Here is a 25,302-nt window from a genome sequence, read left to right on the forward strand (position 1 = left end):
CATAGCTAGGTAGGTCCCCCAGTATAGGTTAGTCAGGCATAGGTACACTCATTATAGGTTAGCTAATTAAGTGCCCCCAGTATAGGTTAGCTAGGTAGGTGCCCCCAATATAGGTTAGTCAGACATAGGTGGACCCAGTATATGTAGGCTAGGCAAATTCCCCCAGTATAGGTTAGCTAGGTAGGTCCCCCCAATATAGGTTCATCAGGCATAGGTGGACCCAGTATAGGTTAGCTAGGTAAATGCCCCCAGTATATGTTAGCTAGGTAGGTGCCCAGTACAGGTTAGCTAGGTAAATGCCCAGTACAGGTTAGCTAGATAAATGCGCAGTACAGGTTAGCTAGGTAAGTGCCCAGTACAGGTTAGCTAGGTAGGTGCCCAGTATAGGTTAGCTAAGTAAGTAGCCAGCCTTAGCCTCCACCTCCTTCCACAGCCACCGCTCCTTTACCTCCTGGAGTCTGCGGCCCATCCTGCATTGAAGTCCGTTCCCCCGATCCTCTTCCCTGCATGCCTGGCGGCGCGACATGCAGCACAGGCATCAGCAGTGACGCTAAGACAGAAGAGCGGCTCCCCGGGTAACGTTGTGTATACAGGAAGTACTTCCTGTATATGCGCCTATTATAATGGAGCCACTCTGCTGTCTTCCCGTCACAGCCGATTCTTGTGCTGCATGCCCGACGGCGAAGAGGGTTAGGGGAGCGGACTTCTGTGCAGGACAGGCCGCCAACTCCAAGAGGTAAAGGAGCGGCGGCCAAGGAGGAAGAGAGCCCATGCTCCAGACGCATCCAGGGGCGGAGCAAGGGAGTGATAGAGCGTAGCCACGCTCTATCACTAGTACAGGAGGGAGGGCAGCGCAAGCCTGCCAGCCACAAAAAAAGGCAAGAAAAGATGACGGGTGGGAGGGGCGGAGCTGGGAGCATGGCCACGGGCCAAAATCAATGTTAATTATAAAAGCACTGGCGGTACAAGTTTTATGGTGCTGCGGGCCAAATTAGGCCCGCGGGCCAGAGTTTGACACATGTGCTCTAGATTGCAAGCCTAGTGTTGTTTATTCTGCTGTACGTTAACATATGAATGTTTACCAGTATACCAGTGATGTCTAAAAAAACACATATCAACTATGTGTGTATTTGTATTGCTGGATGTCCCGATTATACAAATTATACAGAGTTTGGGATTTCTCCCCAATATATTGTTCTGTACTATGTACAGGGCTACAGAAAATGTGGGCCTAAATCTCTGGAAATGGTAGTCATCCTAATTCCTACAGTAAATATGAACAAAAAGCAAAACACTGAAATTCCCTCTCTCAATAGACAAAGCAGCATCACAACAAAGATACCAATATACTGTAACGAACACTCCCCACATTTCAGTGTGCAATAAGCTTTAATAAAACATGTCCTTAGTTATTAATTTAGAATAGCACAACACTGAAAGGTATATATGTTCAGGTGGAAAACAAACAGAAGTAATAACCCTTTGGACTTTTAAGCAATAAAACTTTATCTGAAGTGTGTTCTCAGCCAGATTACTTTTCAGGAAATGTTCTGAATTCCCCAATGAGAGACCCTCTTTGCATAGATAAAAACTCAGATTTTTATTTTTTTTAAATTGCTTTCCAGGAAAACAGAAAGAGACTTAAGACAATTTCTTAGTAGGACTAATACTATATATAGCTGTGTTTACCTCATCATGTCACATGCTACTTTGGGTATGCTTTAAAGCAAATCAAAGTAATCTTTCCCTTACTTGACTGCGTGTTTTACCAATGCACATTGCCATCTGTCATTGGAGTTTTCTAACTTTCTCTCTGCAAATTCCTAAAATATATAATCTGCAAGAAAGCAGTTAATTCCTGCCTTTCTGCCTCAAACATACAGTGTGTGTGTGTGTGTGTGTGTGTGTGCGTGCGTGCGTGCGTGCGTGCGTGCATGCGTGTATGTGTGTTGTGTGTGCGTGTGTAGGACAGGGCAGATAGAGCTGGCTCTTACTTCTAATATCTGTGTCCACTTCCTTTGACACAGGAGATTACCATAGAGCCTCTGGCCATGCAGACTAATCCTACAAACATTTGTGGAAGAATCGGTCAGCTCAGTGAAATCCAACCTGGCACTGGGATAGGATACTACCTGAAATTTCCTTGCTACTAAATATTCCACAGTCAATTGTTAGTGTTATTAGAAGACATAACTGTACCCTTTGCATAAATACATGAGGAGCCTACAGAGGGATGCTGCTACATGCTGACTGAAGTAAAGAGGACAAGAGGACCCGAAGCTGAAGTAGGTATATGTGCTCTGCTGTGCTGCTCTTCTATTCACATAAGGGGAGAGAGAGGCAGGCTCCCTTAGCCCCTGGACTAAAGTTTATTAAACTGACTGCATTTGTTACGGGGGGGGGGGGGGGGAGAGATACTGGCCACACTTCTTACTTAGGTGGGATTCGGACCAATGAAACTCGAATAAGTGGGGCCCCCATGGATTGTAGTTACACCCTGGTGGTAATATTACTAAATTGAAGCAATTGGAAACTACATAAATCACCTTAAGTCCCAGAATGAAGTCAGCATATCCTGCACAGAAATCACCAACTTTCTGCAGTCACTAGCTATAGACATCCAATCTTCCTATGGCCTTCAGATTAGTTAATAAAACAGTGCATACAAAGCTTCATGGAATGGCTTCCCACCTCCGAGCAGCTGCATCCAAGCCTTACATCACAAAGTGCCATGCAAAGCATTGGATGCACTGGTGTAAAACATGCAGCCACTAGAGAAGTCGAGACATGTTCTCTGTGGAGACAAATGATGCATTTCTGTCTGGCAAACCACTGGACTGAAGTTTGGATTTAGCATACTTGCATTGTGCCAAGTGTAAAATTTGGTGGAGGAGGGATTAGTAGGGTTGTTTTTCAGGAGTTGGACTTGACCTCTTAGTTCTAGTGAAAGGAACTTTGAATGCTCTATGTTACCAAGACATTTTTGACTAATAAATGCTCCCAACTTTGTGTGAACAGTTTGGGGATGACCCCTTCCTGTTTCAACATGACTGCATACCAGTGCACAAAGCAAGGTCTATAAAGACATGGATGAGCAAGTTTGGTGTGGAGGAAATTGACCAACATAGAGACCTGTCCTCAACCCAATAAAAACACCTTTGGGATGAATGAGAGTGGAGGCCGTGAGCCAGGCTTTCTCACAAATGCTCTTCTGGAAGAAATTCCTATGAACAAACTCCTAAACTTTGTGGAAAGCATTCCAGAAGAGTTGAAGCTGTTAAAGCTGCAGAGGGTGGGCTAACTCCATAATAAAGCCTGTGGATTAGGAATGGAATGTCATTAAAGTTCATGTGTGTAAAGGCAGGCATTCCAATACGTTTGGCAGTATAGTGTATTTATTTAATCCTTGTTCATAGGAGAAAATGCAAATTGTTTTATTTTGCAAAAGATATCCAGAGTTAAATTACACTTTAAGTTCCCTTAAATGTAATGTTCATGGTCCTACATATTACATTCAGTTTTTCACGTGTTTATACAATTAGTCGTTTAAAAAATCTAGTAAAAGTAGCAGCAAGTCATTTGGAATGCAGACACTGGCTGTTGTGACATTTCTGACTATCATCCCAATGATTATTCCTTCTAAAAAGGTAGAAACATTGGCTTGCTTGATGCATCTGCAAACCTTCATTCTAGCTATTCTTCTGCAGGAACATCAAAGTAAAATGAATTATGAGACTGGGGTGACAGCTTGAGTTTACCATGGCAACAAAGTGACACCATTAGGAGTTACTGCATAAATCAAGACGTAAACAGCAATATAAAACAGGTGTTCATTCAAAAACAGCAAGGAAGAAGGCTAGAGGGAAAAGATAGTTTATCAGCGAAAGTACAAATATATTAATCAGCCAAAAATGTGAAGACATAGGTGCAGGTGCTGTCCTAGTTTCCGATTAAATGGCCCATGCAAATACTATTAGAAAGCTGCGCAGCTCAACCCATGGTATGTGAGGTTATTAAAGAAGCTTAGAACAAATCTTTTGCAGTCAAGCAGGTTTACCACTTGCTATAGCTCTGAATGAGTCATTATATCTGACCAGGACATGTATATGCATGTCTAAAGTAAAACCTGTGGTACGAATTAAATGGAGGGTGCGATTTTTGACATCCTCTTTAAAATGATATGTATCTGACTGGAGTGCAGGCCAGAAATGGCTCCATTAAATAACGCAGTAACAGTTATGGTTTAAATGAAGAGCTTACAAAATTAATTGTTTCCTTTTCATTTCAATAATACATTGGCATAGAGGGCATCATCATCTTTTCCCCAAGATAAAAGCAGGTACTGTGCACAGTCACCAATCAAAGCTGCTATAGATAATATAACTAGCAGCCAATCAGAGATTTGCTTACCACAAAACCTCCACAGCCACTATATAAAGCAGTGCTGGTTAGACAATCAGGGCTGCAGGTGGTTAGCCAGTGGGATAAACCGGCTGCTATATTTGTGATCATAGCAGCCTCATTATCAGACAACACCGTGAGTCATTTTTGCTTTTCCAGGTGGCCCATTTGTGATACTGTTTAAAACTGATTATTTTTATTGTTATTGTTATTTTTGTTGGTTTTTGTTCTTAAATTTAGGCTTGATTGCAAATTTACAATGAGGTTGTTGTTGACTGGTAAGTCAGCAATACTGGGAAACAAGCAGAGATTGTAATTTTCAGACTTTGCATCAGCAACAATTAATGAGAATTCCAAAACAATCATATTTTAGTTTGAACAAAATCTTAATAAAACAAGGTAAAAATAAGAAACAAAAACTGGCAAATTTGGGCCATTTATGGTGATGATGATCTTCTGCTTCTATATCTTGACTCAGTACACAGATACAAATTACCTGTTCTGACCTAACTGGTTTAATGCTTGTTCCACGTGTAGGACTCAGACACTACCGCAGCAAAAACATCAGCATGAGAGTGCTACATTTGTTAAAAGGCAGTAGTGATTTTAGTCTCCATGCTACTTACTGGGCTGTTGTACTGATTCATCTTTTTCCTGTAATATCTGAGTTACTGTCTGAAAATAAGTATACAGGTCAGGTGTTGGTTGCAAGCCGGCTGCAAGTACCTTACTCAGACATTACTAAAGGCAAACAATTGTATGTCTGAGGCACTCTGTATTATTTAAAAAAATGATAGAAAGATGTCAGCTTGTTATTACTTCAGGTGTCCTTTTACCACTTGAGGGCCACTGGTTTATACCCCCCTAGTGACCAGGCGATTTTTTACAATTCAGCACTTTGCCACTTTAACGGTTTATTGCTCAGCCGTACAACTTACCACCCAAATTAATTTTACCTCATTTTCTTGCCACTAATGGAGTATTTTTTGTGGTCTCTGATTGCTGCTGCAACTGTTTTTTTAATTAATTTTTAAAGATTTTTTTTTAAAATAAAAAAATCCCTTTTTTCCCTCTACCTCCCTCCCCCTTAAATTGGCCCTGACTGCGATCCATACATTACACTACCCCCTTATAGGCATCAGCCTATGAGAGGGATTACATTGTGAGCCACTCCTGGGGACAGTTAAGTGACAGGGCTGTCCCCTGTTCAGCGCTGGGCTAGATTGCAGCGCTGTACAAACGTTTGTTGCATATTTTTTTTCTAACAGCCTGCCAGCTCCGATTAGGGCTGGCAGGCTGATCACAAATCCCCGCTGTGTAACTCGGCAAGAAAAGCGCGCGAGCATTCCCTGCTAATCCCAACCTCCAGGACTTGATGCCAATCAGGTATATGTAAAACAAAAGAAAGAAACCAAGAGCCCTATATAGTGTAGTGGTTTAGATGCGGATAAGTAAAACAATCTTGGTGATAATTATACTCACAAGTGTGGGTTGCCATTCAGGCAACCACTTTGATTGCAGTGGGGAGAATTTTAACCTGACCTCACTCAGGTATAAAAAGTTGATCTCTGTAGACAGGAAGACGTTGGGGATAACACTCCTCCACCAGGAGTGGACTAGACTAAGTACAAAGGTTTGAACAGAGGCGCAGAAATAGAATAAAACCGTCTAAAATCAGTTTAAAAGGGGGAAGTTGGTGGACTTACCTCCCTCAAGGTAAAAGAGACAATGATTTGTTATTTTTTTCAAAAAAAATAACATTTAATTAAGGCTCCAATATGCAAAGCATTTCACGGGCAAGGTCCCGCTTCATCAGGCAATCAATGGAGAAATAGGAACTAGTTGTTGTCTGTGTCACACACAACAACTAGTTCCTATTTCTCCATTGATTGCCTGATGAAGCTTGACCTTGCCCGTGAAACGCGTTGCATATTGGTGACTTAATTAAATGTTATTTTTTTACAAAATAACAATTCATTGTCTGTTTTACCTTGAGGGGGGTAAGTCCACCAACTTGCCCATTTTAAACTGATTTTAGACGGTTTTATTCTATTTCTGCGCCTCTGTTCAACGCCAATCGGCGTTAGGCAGATCTGGCGGCGCCACCTTCCCACTGCTATTGGTGGTTAAATAACTTTAAATAATACTATTGCTGTTGCTGGTGTAATAGGAATCTAGTGACTAAGTAGTGTGAAGAACAATGGAAAATGAAAAAAGGTGGATAAGCATGGTAATTTGATTCCACTGTAGAAAGTATAGTGTAAGGGCCCGTTTCCACTCTCGCGGAAACGGCCGCGAATCCGCAGAGTTTCCCGTTAGGCAAATCGCACAGGGAAACTCTGCCATCGCAGATAACGGCGCTGCCGGCCGAATCGCTTGCAGTAGCGATTCAGCCGGAACCCCCTACAGAATTCGCGGCGGAGGCTGCGATTCCCATAGCCGTGCATGGCACGGCTCATGGGATTCGCCTACGATCCCGCCCACCCGCTCAGTGCCGGCGTGCGTCTACGAGACGCACACCGCACTAGTGGAAACGAGCCCTAAGTGTATTTCTGTGTAAAGGAGAAAATTCTGCCATTCAGCTGTTCCTGCAGAAAATCATCCTGTAAACATACCTGATAAATTAGCCACTTGCGTATTTCCGGGTATCATTGCAAATGCTAACTTAAATGAAATACTGACTGCCTCATCAGCCAATCATTGCCCTGCCATCCTCTCCCTTGTATAAGACACAGGAAGCAGGGGCGTCACTACAAATCATGTCCCTCCCCCCAGCAAAACTTTTCTGGGGCCCCTTAATGTTCACAACCCTTCCTTTGCCTCTTCTTGGTGACCCTCACACCCTGTTTCCCATCTTGCAAGGCTCATAAAACAAGTTTGACCATCAGGATCTTCACATCCATAACATGTATAGCCACAAAAACACCTGATCTGGAGTATCAGAGAAAGGGAAGGTTAACAGTTAGGAAGACAGTAGCCATTATAGCCATTGCTGAAAAATAGTGTTGTTTTATCTAAATTATTTTACATTAAGCAGAGTAATAATTTTACAGATGGGCAGACAGGGGTAGCAGTTTGTTTGTTTATTTTTACAGTGTGATTCTTTGTGACTATATTATATAATAATATTGCATTTCTCTATGTTTTCATTCTGTCCTGTGCAAGAGTTCAGGTTCACCTTAAAGAAGACCTCCAGAGAATTCATTCCTGGGGTTCTGTTGAGCAATATTAATGTATTTAAAAGTAGCCATCTCTAGACTGCCTCCCCTGAAATCATTCATTGATTTCTATGCAACAGTGTGCTTTGCTGTCATTAAAACTGAAACTGAAATTCGTAATGATGCTGCGTTTACACAGGGTATCCGTTCTGAAAAATACCTTTTTTTTTTTGCAAACAGCACAGAGAGTAAATAGCAGTTCAAAAGTATACATTTAAAAGTGTCACCTCATAAAATAGGAGTGTGATGTTGCCAATAATAGAATAGAATATGAGAAATCTTACCAATATTCTACTATCGCCCCCTCTACCTACTCCTAACACCATCACTACTGTAAGCTCCACACATATCTACTCCAAGCACAAACTAGTACCCCCCAGCTAGCACTCAGATATAGTATGGCCAAGCACCCACCACTTGAGCAAAAAGGTTGGCACCCGCTGTGGCCGAACCCCAGTGCTCACAGTAACCCCACAGCTATACCGAAGACGAGTGCCTGATCGCAAACTACTGGAGCCAAATAATCCCCCGCCGCTAGAGCCTAATAGCACTCGGCTATACTTTAGTCCAGCGCCAAATCGTCCCCTGTGCCACACTGCTGCTAGCCAAAGTTCATCTATACTATGGCTGAACTCCGGTGCCCAGATTACACACTGGGCACTGCCATGTTCGCAAATTGCATAGCGCGCAAATCACCAGGCGCACCTTGCGCCCATTTTACCTCTTCTGGCCCATCAAATGGCACAGCTTTCCCCTGTGTGAATAGCTTCCATTTAGATTTTAAATCAAGTTGTAATCAATCAACTTATTTTGAAGACTGCATGGACTTGGGGTTATATTTTCTTATAACAAACACAATTTAACTAGTTGTAGGTATGAGGCCCCAAGGTTAATTCCCTGGAGTTCCTCTTTATGCTGCCCACACACATGAGATGCAAGTAGACTGATACAGCTAGTTTTAGATAAATCAGCTGACAGTCTCATGTCTTTGGATGTCTTTGGATCCAGTAGATGAGAGCTGTCCAGAGGTGGATTAAGATGTGGTGCTCTAGGCACGCTAGTAGATTTGTGGCCCTCTTGTGGTCCTTTTGGTAAGCTGAAGTGGAGAGAGGTCAAAGAAGGTGGTAGGTGGGTCACTTGGCATCCAATACTCTCCAAGCCTCTGCCTAGGTTGTCTGGTGGATGATCCTTCTCTGGAGCTGCCTATCTGTCCCATCCAGGTTACATTGATCAGACATTATGTTCTGTCCACTAAGGTTCTGCCCTGAAGTAGGTGGCACTATAAACATCTAATCATTAATCGGTGCTTCTCCTCTCTCTATAGGTATTGACATAAGTCTTAAATGAGAATGCCATGACATATGACTGGATTGGGCACTAACTGAGAATAATGACTGCAGCTGTTGTAAACACTCTCTCCAGCTAACTGGCTAAAGGTGGCCACACATTCATAGATTTCCCAGTTGGATTCCTGACAAATTTGATCATTCTGAGAAACTCTGCCATAAAACTATGTCTAAACATTTTAGATAGATCATAATTTCAATCAAATTGTACAAAAGATTAATCAAAATTGTCAATCTGATCAGATGGAAAAAATCAGTCAATTGGGGAAGGGGCAAAAGCGGTGGGAGGCATAGCATTGCATTGCGTGGAACAGTGCAACATTGCGGTTCAATAGCATTTCAGTAGACTTAATTGCTGAAATCGATTGAAAAATCTATGTGCTGTGAGTGGAAGAAATCAATCCTTCTCTGATTAGATTCTGATCAGAAAAGGGATCAATTTTTTTGCCACATCAGGTGGCAATCTACTACTCCAGTGATCTGCAAACGTGGCTCTCCAGCTGTTAAGGAATTACAAGTCCCAAAATGCATTTGCCTTTAAGAATCATGACTGAGGCTGTGAGACTCCTGCAATGCATTGTGGGACCTGTAGCTCCTTAACAGCTGGAGAGCCAAGTTTATAGATCACTGTAAACTTGGGGGGGGGGGGGGGACACAACAGAGTGGCACAGATGTGACATCCCGGGGGAAGCAGACAGAACATTAATCCAGCTGGCAGATTGCTGTCTGGACAGCCATCAAGGGTCCGGGGCTGCTGTACACACACCGGATTACTGGTAGAGGTCATTGTTATGAGCCTCATCATGAGACTTTAATCTCTTGTGTGTATGGGCCTTAACTCACCTATCTGTCTCTGGAGATAAAAGGAGAAACAGGCTGGGTTACATTTCTAATGACAAAAGTGTTATCTATAATAAACACAAAAGAATACCTGAAAAAGGCAGCTTTTTTTGCAAATGTTATAATAACTATGGGAATGCTGCTATATATCAAATCCTGTACTTCTCCTTTAACAGCCAATGTGAAGCTAGAATGCATATACAGCTATCAGACCATGACAGTCATATCAAATGGCTCCTTGTGGTTTTAAGCGGCATTAATAAGCTCACCAAGTTACTTTGTGATTGAAGAATGCCACGCTCAGTGATAACTGAATCCTAAACAATGCAAATATAGATCTTCTTATTCACACTTACTAAATCTATAAAATATTGTTTATGATAAATGACTATGATTGATCAATTGTACACTTGCAAATGAGGCACAAAAGAAACCCGACAAACTTCAGAAAAGTAAATGCAGCAATAAAATGTGGTAAACCATTTTGCAGTTTCTCATGAAAAGAACTACTAAAAAGCTGATTGGATTGCAGTAAAAATGTTCCACAGAAGAACAATGCCTCACAATTTCCAATAACAATATTACTGGCAGAGATGCAGAGATAGCATCACTGAGCAAATCACCAACTCCATGTTCATAAATAATGCTTAGCATCCCTTTATTCTCAAGTCTTTGGGAATCCAATTTATTTTCTACAGCTATGCACCAGTAACAGTCAAAAATCAGCTTCCAAAGACTCTCCCAGCTTTACCCTTGAGAGCATAAGATTTACATTGTTGGCCGGATCAGTTACCCTACTGCCACTCTGCCTGCCAGTTGTATTCTGAGGAAACAGCACTTTTACATGGTTGTGTGAGTAATGGTAGGGAACTCAGATTGAGCAGCAGACTTTTATTTAGTGACCCCATATCTAGATGATTACTGTGATTTATTCAGTGTCCTATAGACAGATATACAGTATAGGCAGTTACTACCTGTAGGTTCAATAGAAAGTAGTTCAAATGAACAGCAGCATACGCTCATTTTTTTTTTCAAGAAAACAAGTGTTCCTATACATTTTCAGAGTAGAATCGATGCATTGATCCAATGAATTCAATTTCAGTCCTTTACTATCAGTGAGTTCATGTTATCAACTGCCTAGCTGTGGCAAGTGGAAGATGTACAAATGCAAGGAATATACCACATGTTTCCTTAGCAACTGTGACAATATATGAAACACAGCCTAAATGAAGGTGAGTGTCTTGCTTGTTAAACATGGCTCCTTTAAAATAGAATTTGGAGACCTTGTGTGAGTACCATTGTAGCATGTATCAGACATGTAACATGACACAAGAAATGCCTCTAAGGAAATTATTTAATTTCAGCCAGACTCATATGGCAGTCATTGAAATAATCACAAAGACCACATTTCTAAAAGTAAGCTATCCACTGTAGAGTCACGGACATCAGCTTGCCCAAGGTCACTTAGGCACTTGAATTTAAATGTGAATGTCCTTGAGTGGTTTTGATCACATGTTGATTCACACTTTATCATTCATAACTCTATCGTGGCTCTGCTGAGGTGTTCTTTACATATATAAAACCCCTTGTAATGGCATGGACATGCTTTTCAATTCCCATTCCCATCTCTTCCAATTTGGCTTTCAAATAACCAGGAATCACCTAGGTAACCCAGGCCAGTTCTCTGCGCATCCTTCAGTCAATAAGATCTCTGGCTGTAGATGTGTCTCCGAGTGCTGCTGCACGCTGTAGAGAAGCGCTGACAAGTGATAGAGAGGAGCTGTCCATAGCTGGAGTGCTGAATCCTCTCCATGCTGGACCACTGCCTGCCCTGATCATTTCCCGTCTGCCAAAAGCGCCTCAGCCACCTATCCATCTTCACGTTGGCCAGCTGCACAATCAGATGCTGTAATATTATTGTCATACGTTCTGCTAATCTTAATAAAACATGCTGTATGCAGCATTTCTGAGCAAATTTTAACCTCTTGGCTGCTTGAGAAGAGCGACCTTCTCTATTTCTTCATTAACTTGGTAAGAAACGGCTTAACATACTGAACCCGAACGCTGTAGTCTAATCATTTTACCCCTGGCCTACTCACAAGATAAGCATTTTTTTCCAATGCAGCAAGCCATTTGCGATGGATGTGCCCGATTATGATCTGTCTTGTGAATTACATGAATTTACCTTGGTTAATTCAAGAGATCAGCCTCAGGGATGTGACATCTGTTCCCCAGATACAAGGATCAGATGCATGGAGATGAATTGTCAGAATTATACAGCTCACTCTACTGTATGATCATCAGATGTCGTCCTGTGGTCACAGCTTTGACGCAACAGTATGTAATATGATACTTTCTGCGTTCCAGTGCGGTTTATTGTTCATACAGCTGACATGTATGCAAGACATTAGCGTTCAGCACTGCTTTCCACAGAAGTTGCACACAGTTGATCAGGATTAGACAAGCAAGTCTCAAAGGCCTTTGCATGCCCTGAAAGAGTTACTCGCACGTCAGAAATGCCATTGTTGCATTTCGAATTATCTGTGGTTCGACAGCTGTTTCTTTTTCGGAGTAATTCTATCCCACCCATACAGACAATAGGCTATGTATGTGCAGGAAGAAGGAATATATCAACAATCAGGATGAATTTATCTGTACGTCAGCAATTCCAAACACGTTTTCCTGGCTATTAATTCACGTATCATCCACATCTTTGCAAAAACAGGCTGCTATCCGCATTACCATCAGCCATGTATAGATAGCAGAAGCTGTTAATCCCACCATGCATTAAAATCACATTGCATAGCAGCAGCTGATCTTTAGGGAAGACTTGAATTAACAAGTGCATAGTTCACCCATCAATGAAGTTCTGTGCAGCAAATACTGTGAAATATAATCCAGATTATGTGAAAATCTTACCTTGCATAAAGAATGCTGGGTCTCTAAATTGCAGGCATCCAACTACTGTGCATATGCATGGTCGTAGCTGCACTCCCTGTATGTATGAATCTCAGTTCTGTGTCTCCAGCGCTGGCTCAGCCTCCCCCAGCAGAGTCTGCTACTAGGGAGACCAATAGCTCCGGCAGTCTGGAATGAATCACACAGCCTCCTCGGCCAATCGCTGCAAACAACAGCACTGGCTACAGCAGCATCCAAGAGAGGGGCTGAGAGCTGACACTGGTTCATTTGGGAGCAGAGGGTTTGTCGCCCCCGTTTGCTTGTTTGGACTAGCTTTCAAGATGCAAGCGCTTCTGATTGTAGAGTGGCATCTGCTGATACCAGGCGACACATAAGGAAAGTCAATAGATGACTGGTGACAGTGTCTGGGTGTCACTCTACAGACGTGCAGTGAGAAGCCTGCAAATACAATTGCATTTTTTCAGTTAGAGGTTACCACTTATGAGAACTGTAAACCTACAAAGATGTTTATAAAATATTCTGAAACAAGGTTTAGTGACAGTAGGAAGCTGTAAATCCCTATTGAAAAGCTACAGTGAATTAAGTTGAAACTAAAGTTCGCACATCAAATAGCACCTGAGGTTGTCAGTTCTCCAGTAAAGATAGAGAGCATCTGCAGAATTGTGTCATTTTATAAGGCAGAACTGATGGCATTGTTACTTCAGAGAATTTGCTACATACTGTACTGTTTGTTTTGTTTTTTTTTAGCTCTGGGAGGGGGGAGGTCTGCATGGCTGATTTTGTGGTGAACCCCCTCCCACAGTGTGATGTTATAACCATGGTCCTGACAGTTTGCTGTCTGTGAACCCGTTGCACTGTGGGAAATAACACTTTTCCAACTGCCAAGCAAGCAGAATCTCCCTCTGTGCATAGAACTCTCAGTAACCAACATTCGGTACAGATCACCTGGGAGAACTAAAGATGTCACCACCAGTGACAAATTTTTGAATGTAAATCAGGGTAAGGAAAGATTATATAATGGGCAAACACTGACTAAATAATCTATAAATGAATATTTAAAAAATAAGTCATGCTATTCATCTTGTTATTTTCACTACAGTTCATCTTTAAACTGCGCCATGAAAAAGAACATTTTTTACATCTTGGTGTTGTAGGCTCTGAAATGATATTATTAGCACTGCCACTGACATTGCTTTGGTGAAATGGTGAAAAAGAATAGAGCACCCTCTGCTTTTTGAGGTAAAGGTCCTGGTGGTCTTGCTCATCCTCCTCTCAGTGTTTTCAGCTCAGCGGATCATCTGACTCTGTTCAGTACTTTTTCTTTAGTAGTCTCTATTTGCTTTGAGGACTGTTCAGCCAAACAGGTCACAATTTCCAGGATTTAGAAGGTCTTGAATTAAAACAGCATAGATGTCAATGGGGGAGAAAGGCAGAAGGAGCCCACCACTTGTCTAGGGAATGTCTTTCTATTTAATCAAAAGGGGGAGTGGCTGGGGTGTATCTATAGTCCAAGGGACCCCACAGCAAAACTTTGATGGCCCCATCTTTTCTATATTACTGCACCCCTGCAAAAATCCATCAAATGATCCCCTATCCTGTGTTCACAGATCTGCACAATAGCAGTGCCAGTGGTAGTTGCATCATCAGTCGGTCCACCATCATCAGTAATTCACTTGAAGTGCAGAGAAACTCCAACTGAGAGGAACTTAACCCTCTCTGCCACGGCAACCTCCTTGCATATACGCAAGTATAGCTTTGCTTTTCACAAAACTTTTCTCCCTCATCCTTAGAGAGCGTCTGTTGTGGTTTGATGATAAGATCAGTTGCATCTTCTTTATCAATGTAGAAATTCCTCTTGACAAACTGATGAGCATCTGTTGCATATTATTCTTGGCTTCGGTTCATAAGTTTGAACAGCAGAAGGAGGCCTGTTGCCAGAGATGAACACTAGAGATGGCCCGAACCTCCGATTTTCGGTTCATGAACCGGGTTTGAGAACTTCCGCAAAAGTTCGGTTCGTGCGAACTTTTGAGAACCGCAATAGACTTCAATGGGGAGGTGAACTTCGAAAACTGGAAATACTTATGCTGGCCACAAAAGTGATGGAAATGATGTTTCAAGGGGGTCTAACATCTGGGTTTTTGCATGGATGAGTGGAATAGAAGCCAAAAGTCCCGGGGAAAAATCTGGATTTGACGCAAAGCAGCGTTTTATGGGCAGAAATCTCATTGAATGCTAAATTGCAGGCCTAAAGTGCTTTAAAACATCTTGCATGTGTATATATATATATATATGTATAATTATGTATATGTGTAATTAGAGTACTGCTTCACACTGACACACCAAACTCACTGTGTAACGCACCGCAAAAAGCTGTTTGTGTAGTGATGGCCGTGCTAGACTGGTGCGCACCATGGCCAGAGTGCAGGCCGTGGCAGTTTTCAAACCCATATGGTCACCGGGCTGTGGTAGCTCAATGATAGAACAACGGTGACTGTCCAGCTGATCAAATTTGGTCTCTCCACAACGAAGCAACGACCTTATTATCTTGGGTGTGCCCCCCCCCCCCCCCCGAGACACTCATATAGCCGTCGGTCATTGCTGCATTGTGATACGTAAGCTCCTTCACCGCGGCAAGGTAATGATCACGAAGGGGAATTGGCACATGTACATGCCTTTTGTTTTGTTGTTGCAGCTGCAGTGCAGCCAGAAAAATTAAGCAGGCATGTACACGCACCAGAAAAAGCAGTATAGCGGCCGCTGCAAGCAGCGGCCTGAAAAATTTAGGAATCCATCTGAAGTCCTGGACTATGTTGGTGGTGGCGAAGAAGGCAGTCAAGCGGCCTGCAGGCAGAGGTGCTGTGTGGGGAGCGACTTAGTCTTGGGGCAGGCAGTCACACGGCGTGCAGGCAGAGATGCTGTGTGTGGGGATTGACTTAGTTTTCGGGCAGGCTTTGCAGACCAGGCATCCGTGGTCAGATGGACCCTTGACCCAACGCTGTGTGCCTGAGATGTCACCACTTGCCTTTCAACATCACGGCACAGTTTAGGTATTGCCTTTTTTGAGAAAAAATTGCGGCCTAGTATCTTCCACTGCGGTGTGTGGCTTTGCTTTTGTGTGCTGCTTTCCCTCAGGTGGTCATCCCATTGCAGTTTGTGCTTTGTAATCATGTGCCTTCGTAAGGTAGTTGTCCCTACGCGGGTCTTGTTCTTTCTACGGCTCAATTTTCGGTGGAGAGTACAGATGGCATTGCTCTCATCTGAGGCAGACACGCAAAAAAATGTCCACACCGCTGAGCCCTGGGGTGATGGCACTTTGGTGGTGGCGGTCAACTGAGTGCTAAGTGGGGTGCCAGAATCAGAGCAGGAGGAGGAAGATAGGTCATGCTTCCGTGCGGAAGCTGAGAAAGATAAGGTATTCTGTGTTAAATAGTCACCTATATCCTGACAATATTGGGGTTGATGGCACGTGCCATGTTCTGAACACTGTACTTGGGTCAAGGGCCGCACGAAATCACGAGAGCGACCTCAAACAGACCTGCCAGGTGGTCTGCCTCTGCCTTTTGTTTGGTCCATATTGGGGGGGATGAAGTGAAAGGTATGCACTGACTTGACTAATACAATGTGCAGTCAGTCACACAGGTGCAGTTAACAGGTATGCACGGAGTGGTATATCACACTGCGTGCACTCACGTAGGTAGATGGGTGCACTGTGAACAACAGGTAGTTATATGCAGTGATGGGTATTACAATGTGCACCTGTCACACACAGACAGGTACCGGACAGGCACAGTGACACGGAATGCACTCGCATAGGTAGGTATTGCACTGAAATTATCAACAGGTAGGTATATGCAGTGATGGGTATTACAATGTGCACCTGGCACAGTAGTAATTATACCACCAAGGGGCCAAAGGCCAGCTGCGACTGACTGACAGGGCTGTATAAATATAATGCAAGTGGGCTACACAAAAAAAAAAAATAGATCACAAGAACAAGATTACTTCTCAAAAGAGCTGTTGAGGGGGGCTTTTTTAGCAATAAGAATCAGCAAGGAGCACGCTAAGAAGCCTACAAGAGCCTAACTAAGCTTTCCCTATAGGTCTCTGCACAGCAGCTATCCCTTCTCTAATTACTGCAGGCACACGAGTGAGTCCAATGCCTGACGCTGCCTGCCTTTTATAAGTGGGGGAGGGCCTCCAGGAGGGAGTGTAGCCTGATTGGCTACAATGTGCCTGCTGATTGTGATGTAGAGGGTCAAAGTTGACCCTTATGATGTAGTATAGGAAGCGAATTGAACCGCCATAAAGTTTGCATTCGCCCGTGAATGCGAACCACCGAAGTTTGCCGGCGAAGCGTTCAGGCCATCTCAAATGAACACCTCTATGTGTATGCATTATTGTTATGATACCTTAGGAATATAATATAGTTCCTGTTATTCTCGAATGATGAAACAGTGAAACTTGCCTTGTATGCCAGCCATCCTTAGTATTACTATTTGTGCTATAAATGCTGTTTTTAATCTGAGAGCAGGTTGTGGAAAATTAGAAAAATATTCATAAAATATGAAATATGTTTACTGCAAATGAAGAAAGCAACTTGCATGACACAATACAGTTTTTTTATTTTACTATTATTTTACTAATAAATAAAAATAAATAAGCAAAATAAAATAAATGAATACATTTTATTTTACCTCATGCAAGTTGCTTTCTTCATTTGAGGTAAGGGAATTTAATGAAAATATTTGTTTCTAATTATCCACAACCTACTTTGTTAGGGCACCTCTTACCTTTCAATATTACTCTCACTCCTTCCCTTAACACCCCCCCCCCCCCCCCGTTTTGTCCAGGAGGGTTCTTGTTCTATATTTCTGTGCTCAGTCCTGTGTCAGCTTTGTAGGTGTCAAGCCAACACGTTCTCTGGCAGCGTTGTCGCCTTTTGCCACTGATCAGTGCTAGCATTAGGTCTTTCTCTAAGGAATTTGATCGCATCACGTGGCTGAAATATGTGGGTCTGGTGATCTTGCCTTTCAGTGACATGTCTGATCTTATACGTTCCAATACTTATTTGTTCGTCATCCTTGCTGTCCATGGAATGTGAAGCAACCATCTCCAGCACCACATCTCGAAGAAGTCGATTTTTCTTTTATTTGCTTTTCTTAGGGTCCAACTTTCGTAGCCATACATGGTTATGGGGAAAATGATGGCATGAACCGGTCTACATTTAGTCGTACTGCTAATGTCTTTGCTTTTCCATATGTGGGTTCATGCTTACCATCACATTTTTGACGAAGGTTATCCGTTATTTTATTTAATAACTACAATCACCATTTCGAATGATCTGAGAGCCGAGAAAAGTGAATTCCTGCACACACTCAATCTTTTCATAGTCAACTGCTATCTTGATATTGTCGCCATCTACTGTTGTCCTGATCTTGGTCTATCTTTTTGATATTCAGGAGGAGGCCAAACTTTGCACTTTAATCTTTGATTCGATTAATCACATGCTGCAGGCCATTCACTGTTTCTGAGAGAAAAGTTGTGTCATCCGCATAAAGAAGGTTATTTATGCTCCATCCACCCATTTTCACGCCAATTTCTGTTTCCTCAAGATCCAGTTTTCTCATGATCACATTGGCGTAAAGATTGAACAGGAAGAGGGATAGGATACAACCTTGCCTCACACCTTTGCCCATTTTTAACCAATTCGTGTCTCCATAGGGTGTTCGCACTGTGGCTTCTTGGCCATCATATAGTGATCTTATCAGCTTAACCAGATGAGTTGGCACACCCAGTTCGCCTAAGGCTTTCCACAGCTTATCGTGTTCGAAACAATCACATACTTTTTTATAGTCAATAAGGCTATGTTCACATTATAAATCGTCAGTGCTATTGCAAGCGCTGAGCGATTTCTTGAGATTTTTTAAATCGCCTTTCCCTGCGCTTTCGAAGTGCTTTTCTAAGTGCTTTTGCAGAGGGATTATTTTTTTCACTTCCTGTCGTCAGTCAGGAAGTGAACTCTTTCACACGGAAATGAATAAATACAATGTATTTATTCATAGAAGCTCTTGGGAAATCGCTGTACAAAGCGCTTTTTAAACACTTTGTGATTTCCCTATACCTTCCATTCAGCCAAAGCAGTCAGAAAATGGTACAGGCAGTGCTTTTGGAAGCGGATCATAATCAAACCGCTTATATGTTTTATTCTAAGATCGCCAGCGCTTAAAAAAAATCTGCAAACACTCATATTGCTCGATACACTAAAGTGTGATAACTGCTATCACAGCAGTTATCACGTGAGCTGCTGCGCGCAAAGGTTATCGAAAAGCGCACGTAATTGCGTACAAACCTTCGCTTATCACGCAAAGCAACGCTGTTTGTGCGCTAATCATTGCGTGCGGCAGCTCGTGTGATAACTCCTGTGATAGCACTTATCACACTTTAGTGAATCAAGCCCATGGTGTGAATAAGTCCTAACACACCCATAGACATTCTTCTGATATTCGTGGGATTTCTCCAAGATCCATAGAAGATTTGCACCCCAGCTAGAGACCCACAAATACTCTAAATGCTGGATGAACATACAGATTTGGGTGCTCCTCTTAAAGAGAATCTGTATTGTTAAAATCGCACAAAAGTAAACATACCAGTGCGTTAGGGGACATCTCCTATTACCCTCTGTCACAATTTCGCCGCTCCTCGCCGCATTAAAAGTGGTTAAAAACAGTTTTAAAAAGTTTGTTTATAAACAAACAAAATGGCCACCAAAACAGGAAGTAGGTTGATGTACAGTATGTCCACACATAGAAAATACATCCATACACAAGCAGGCTGTATACACCCTTCCTTTTGAATCTCAAGAGATCATTTGTGTGTTTCTTTCCCCCTGCAGCTATCTTCCACTGAAGTGTCAGGCTATTTCTTCCTGCAGAGTGCAGACAGCTCTGCCTGTATGTAATTCCTCAGTATGTGAAAGCCCAGCCAGCTCAGAGGAGGATTTATCCAGCTTGTAAAAGATAAGAGAGAAGAGAGAAGCTGCCCTACTCTAAATAATACACAGGCAGTGTGCAGAGAGGGGCCTGGAGGGGGAGATGCATCACAGAACCACAACACTGAAGAACTTGGCAGCTTTCCAGACACAGGCTGACAAGTCTGACAAGAGAGAGATAAGTTGTTTTATTACAGAGATGGTGATAGTAGAACGTGCTGCAGTAAGCCAGAACACATTAGAATAGCTTTTGGAAGTTGTAGGATGATAAAAAACAGGATGCAATTTTTGTTACAGAGTCTCTTTAATATACAGTGACACAACACATGACCCTTGACCAGTTTCACCCCGAAGGGCTTCGTCAGGAGCTGCTATACATAAGTGCAGTGCTATGTACAATATACATTAATTCCACTCCCAATCAACATGACATATCCCTCATCATAATGTAGCCCATGTCAGAGCTGAATGCCGCCCAAAAGTGGTGGCTTTAAATTTGGTGGACGCTGAGTCTAAATCCTGACTACGTGGGCGGATACATTTGAGACATACCTCATTGCTTATGCTTGATCCTTCAGGTGAACACACAGGCATAGCGAGAGATGAGATGGTTGCATTCGCCTGCCTCCTGGGAAATATATATACAGTATGTCCCCCTCAGTCACCTATTGACTGTGCGCGAGGGTATGGGTGGCGCGGCAAAGAGCTGCGAGCACACGACCCGCTTCCGGCCAGGACGCGTGTATGCATAGCCATGGTCGTGTCAGGTGTGGGCATGTCCGATGCGCGCCCATTTCTGTGTCATGTATCCATAGTAACACAGAACGTCAGAACATGCCATTTCCCTGTACTTATGAAAGACAGTGTGGGGAAAGACTGCACTGTATCGCTATAGAGAATCGGACTATGCTGCAAATAAATGTACACAGACCCCACTGTATGTCACGAGGACAGCCATCCTGGAGAGGGACATACGGCACACATTATCCGCCTGAAAATCCGATTCATCGGAAGTGTGCCAATGCGATACGCAAGGCATAATGAGACATGCAGATGGCTTCAATCATACTAGCGTAATGACCCTGTGGCTGAATGCATCATAGGTGCATTCCCACGGTACCTGTTGCATTGCAGAATAATTCTGAATGTCAGTTCACTGCCCATACAATTCTATGGGACTTTTTACATCTCCACGTTGTAACAGATTGTGTTTTTGTAATCGTTGCATGCAGGCTTTGAATTAAATATGTTATAAAACGCAGTGTCCACTGCAGTTTATACATAATACTAGTAGACCCAAGCCCATTTAAAAACAGGCTCTAGGTCCTCAAGTCCCGACGGCTGTCTCTGTCCGTGCTGCACACATGTGCAGTGGCAAAAAGCACGGACCCATCGACACAGAGACAGTGTAATAATCCTAGTGAACATTAAAGAGACACTGAAGCGAAAAAAAAATGATGATATTATGATTTGTATGTGTAGCACAGCTAAGAAATAAAACATTAAGATCAGATACATCAGTGTAATTGTTTCCAGTACAGGAAGAGTTGAGAAACTCCAGTTGTTATCTCTATGCAAACAAGCCATTAAGCTCTCCGACTAAGTTAGTCATGGAGAGGGCTGTTATCTGACTTTTATTATCTCAACTGTTCCTGGACTATTTACTTTTCCTCTGCTAGAGGAGAGGTCATTACTTCACAGACTGCTCTGAAAGACTCATTTTAAATGTTGAGTGTTGTGTAATCTGCACATATTATAGAATGATGCAATGTTAGAAAAAACACTATATACCTGAAAATAAAAGTATGAGAATATTTTCTTTGCTGCTAATCTTCTAGTAATTATTCATAGTACACAACCAATTCACTATATCATATTTTTTTTTTCGCTTCAGTGTCTCTTTAAGCCTAGCTGTAACTCCTCACCCTAATGCCTAAGTATAACCTACAAATGTGAAACAGTGTTTATGGTATATATAACATATGTTTTGATGTGCTGTTATCCATAACATAATCCATTCTCCTAACCCAAACCAACAATCCTAGCATAACCCTAACCTAGCCTTACACTGACCCATAGTCTTCCACTAAACTCTCCCCCCAACCTGTAACTTTCTCTCACCTTTGTAACCTGATGCATTAGCTTTACTTACCTTTTGATATGGAGGGTCCTGATAATGTTGGCATGGTGCTGCATCCAGTTGCATTAACCACTGCTTCAATTTGTAGGACTGCTCAGACAGACAAGACACATAACATTTATATCTCGCTTTTCTCCTGGCGGACTCAAAGCGTCAGAGCTGCAGCCACTAGCGTGCGCTCTATAGGCAGTAGCAGTGTTAGGGAATCTTGCCCAATGTCGCTTACTGAAAAGGTGGAGCTGAGAGTCAAACCCAGGTCTCCTGTGTCAGAGGCAGAGCCCTCAACCAGTACACTATCCAGCCAAATAGCATTTACTGTGCATTAGCTGGCTACATAATAACTGACAGTCCAATCAGTCAAAGGCAAAATATGGAACAGTGATGAACCTTCCCAGGAGTGGCCGACTGACCAAAATTACCCCAAGAGCGCAGAGAAAACTCATCCGAGAGGCCACAAAAGACCCCAGGACAACATCTAAAGAACTGCAGGCCTCACTTGCCTCAATTAAGGTCAGCGTTCACGACTCCACCATAAGAAAGAGACTGGGCAAAAACGGCCTGCATGGCAGATATCCAAGGCACAAACCACTTTTAAGCAAAAAGAACATTAAGGCTCGTCTCAATTTTGCTAAAAAACATCTCAATGATTGCGAAGACTTTTGGGAAAATACCTTGTGGACCGACGAGACAAAAGTCAAACTTTTTGGAAGGTGCGTGTCCCGTTACATCTGGCGTAGAAGTAACACAGCATTTCAGCAAAAGAACATCATACCAACAGTAAAATATGGTGGTGGTAGTGTGATGGTCTGGGGTTGTTTTGCTGCTTCAGGACCTGGAAGGCTTGCTCTGATAGATGGAACCATGAATTCTTTTGTGTACCAAAAAATCCTGACGGAGAATGTCCGGCCATTTGTTTGTCAACTCAAGCTAAAACGATCTTGGGTGCTGCAGCAGGACAATGACCCAAAACACACCAGCAAATCCACCTATGAATGGCTGAAGAAAAACAAAATGAAGACTTTGGAGTGGCCTAGTCAGAGTCCTGACCTGAATCCTGTTGAGATGTTGTGGCATGACCTTAAAAGGCGGTTCATGCTAGAAAACCCTCAAATAAAGCTGAATTACAACAATTCTGCAAAGATGAATGGGCCAAAGTTCCTCCAAAGCTCTGTAAAAGACTTGTTGCAAGTTATCGCAATCGCTTGATTGCAGTTATTGCTGCTAAGGGTGGCCCAACCAGTTATTAGGTTCAGGGGGCAATTTCTTTTTCACACAGGGCCATGTAGGTTTTGAGGTTTTTTTCTCACTAAATAATAAAAACCATCATTTAAAACTGCATTTTGTGTTCAATTATGTTATCTTTGACTAATAGTTAACGGTTTTTGATGAGCAGAAACATTTAAGTGTGACAAACATGCAAAAGAATAAGAAATCAGGAAGGGGGCAAATAGTTTTTCACATCACTGTATGTTATTTGCCCATTTGTCCCGTGTATTACAACGTTTAAATTATGTCCCTAGTACAATATATGGCAACAATATTTTATTTGGAAATAAAGGTGTATTTTTTTCAGTTTTGTGTCCCTCACTAATTATTTACAAGCCCTTACTTGCAAAAATAACAGTAATAAACCCTCATGACATACATATTAACCTTCCTGGCGGTAAGCCCGAGCTGAGCTCGGGGTAAGCCGCCGGAAGGCACCGCTCAGGCTCCGCTGGGCCGATTTGCATAATTTTTTTTTTGCTGCACGCAGCTAGCACTTTGCTAGCTGCGTGCAGTGCCCGATCGCCGCCGCTACCCGCCGATCCGCCGCTATCCGTCGCGCCGCAGCCGCCCCCCCCCCCAGACCCCGTGCGCTGCCTGGCCAATCAGTGCCAGGCAGCTCTATGGGGTGGATCGGAATCCCCTTTGATGTCACGACGTCGATGACGTCATCCCGCCCCGTCGCCATGGCGACGGGGGAAGCCCTCCGGGAGATCCCGTTCTTTGAACGGGATCTCCGGATCTCCGATCGCCGGCGGCGATCGGAGGGGCTGGGGGGATGCCGCTGAGCAGCGGCTATCATGTAGCGAGACTTTGTCTCGCTACATGAAAAAAAAAAAAAATTAAAAAAAAAAGATTTGCTGCCCCCTGGCGATTTTTTTGCAAACCGCCAGGAGGGTTAAACAGTTGAGTCCCTAAAGTAACTATTTATGTATTTTTTTAATGTCATTTTTCTTATATACAATTTTTGAGTGAGGGAGGTAAGGGGTTAATTTTAATGGGGAAATAAGGTATTTTTATTTAATATAATGTATATAGGTTGTAAATTTACTATTTGGCCACTAGACGTAACCAACCCCCCCCCCCCCACACACACACACACACACACACGCACACACCCACACACGTTTATTCCTGTGTACTGTAAAAAGTACACAGGAAGTTTAGGGTGTGTGCTTTCTCTTTTATTTTTATTTTTATCAATGGCAAAAGGCATCTCATTGATGCCGGTGATCATTGATCATAGGCATGTTGATGATAGGTGAATGGGAACCGTGTTCCCATTCACTGATCAGTGTACTACTACACTGCCACCAGGGGGACAGTCGCGGGCACGCGAATTCCTGCGCCATGCATAAGAAGCTGAAGACAAGTATCTACGCTCCTGGAACAGGAACAGTCTTCCCGTGGGGTGTAGATATACTTTCACAGATGCAGCTTGTGGTTGCTATGGGATTAAAGTCTATATATGATGAATTCAAAATACATTATTTGGCACCATCACAATAAATGCATGCACCTGTAACACCTTTTCCTGTGTCCTAAGCCTGACATAATGGAAAATAGTTTTCTTTATATTCATCCTGGGTGAGCATCCGTCTTGAGCTCCAAAACCACATCAAAACCGCAATCATACGAAAATTGCAACCACACGAAAATCGAAACCACACAAAAATAGCATCATAATCGCAGGAAAAATGTAGACAAATCACAATCGCAGAAAATTATACTTCCTCCTACTAGGTCACTAAAGGGATTGCAGATTCAAACAGATACATATTCCTGAATGTGCAATTTTAATTTATTAGTGGGAACTTATTCATAAACATTTTAATCAATCATTTTTTTTTTTTTATGATTTTTTAAAATCAGTGTTTCATCCTGCTTTAATATGAATAAAGAGAATTACAAATAACCTTTAAAATAGCTAAGAAAGAAATGGTATAATTATAATTGTAATTAAACAATACCTCTTGCTTCTCATGATTCATTATTTTATTTGCATTTTTAATTTTTTCAGCCTGTATTTAAAAAAAAAAATCAAATTGAAAATCACTTATGCTTCATATACAATTATCTTATTTCAAGCACCACAAATTCCATCTTGTTTGTAATTGCTCCTCATGGTGAGTGCTGTGCTATGTGGAGGAAAACCAAGAACCACACCAATACGTTTAGCTG

The 25,302-nt window shown here is 42.5% G+C and overlaps 1 protein-coding gene across 2 annotated transcripts in view; it reads right to left on the minus strand.

Annotated features, from left to right (window-relative positions):
- TMEM108 (transmembrane protein 108) overlaps window positions 1-13,005 on the minus strand; it is a 282,268-nt gene extending 269,263 nt beyond the window's left edge. The window contains exon 1 of one of the 2 annotated variants that reach the window (XM_068234491.1): window positions 12,725-13,005. The gene's annotated coding sequence lies outside the window, so the exon portion shown is untranslated. The remainder of the gene's footprint in view (window positions 1-12,724) is intronic. The other variant, XM_068234490.1, reaches the window with a different exon arrangement.
- Window positions 13,006-25,302: the final 12,297 nt, after the last annotated feature.

This window comes from Hyperolius riggenbachi, chromosome 5 (genome assembly GCF_040937935.1).
Source record: "Hyperolius riggenbachi isolate aHypRig1 chromosome 5, aHypRig1.pri, whole genome shotgun sequence".
Lineage (NCBI taxonomy): Eukaryota > Metazoa > Chordata > Amphibia > Anura > Hyperoliidae > Hyperolius > Hyperolius riggenbachi.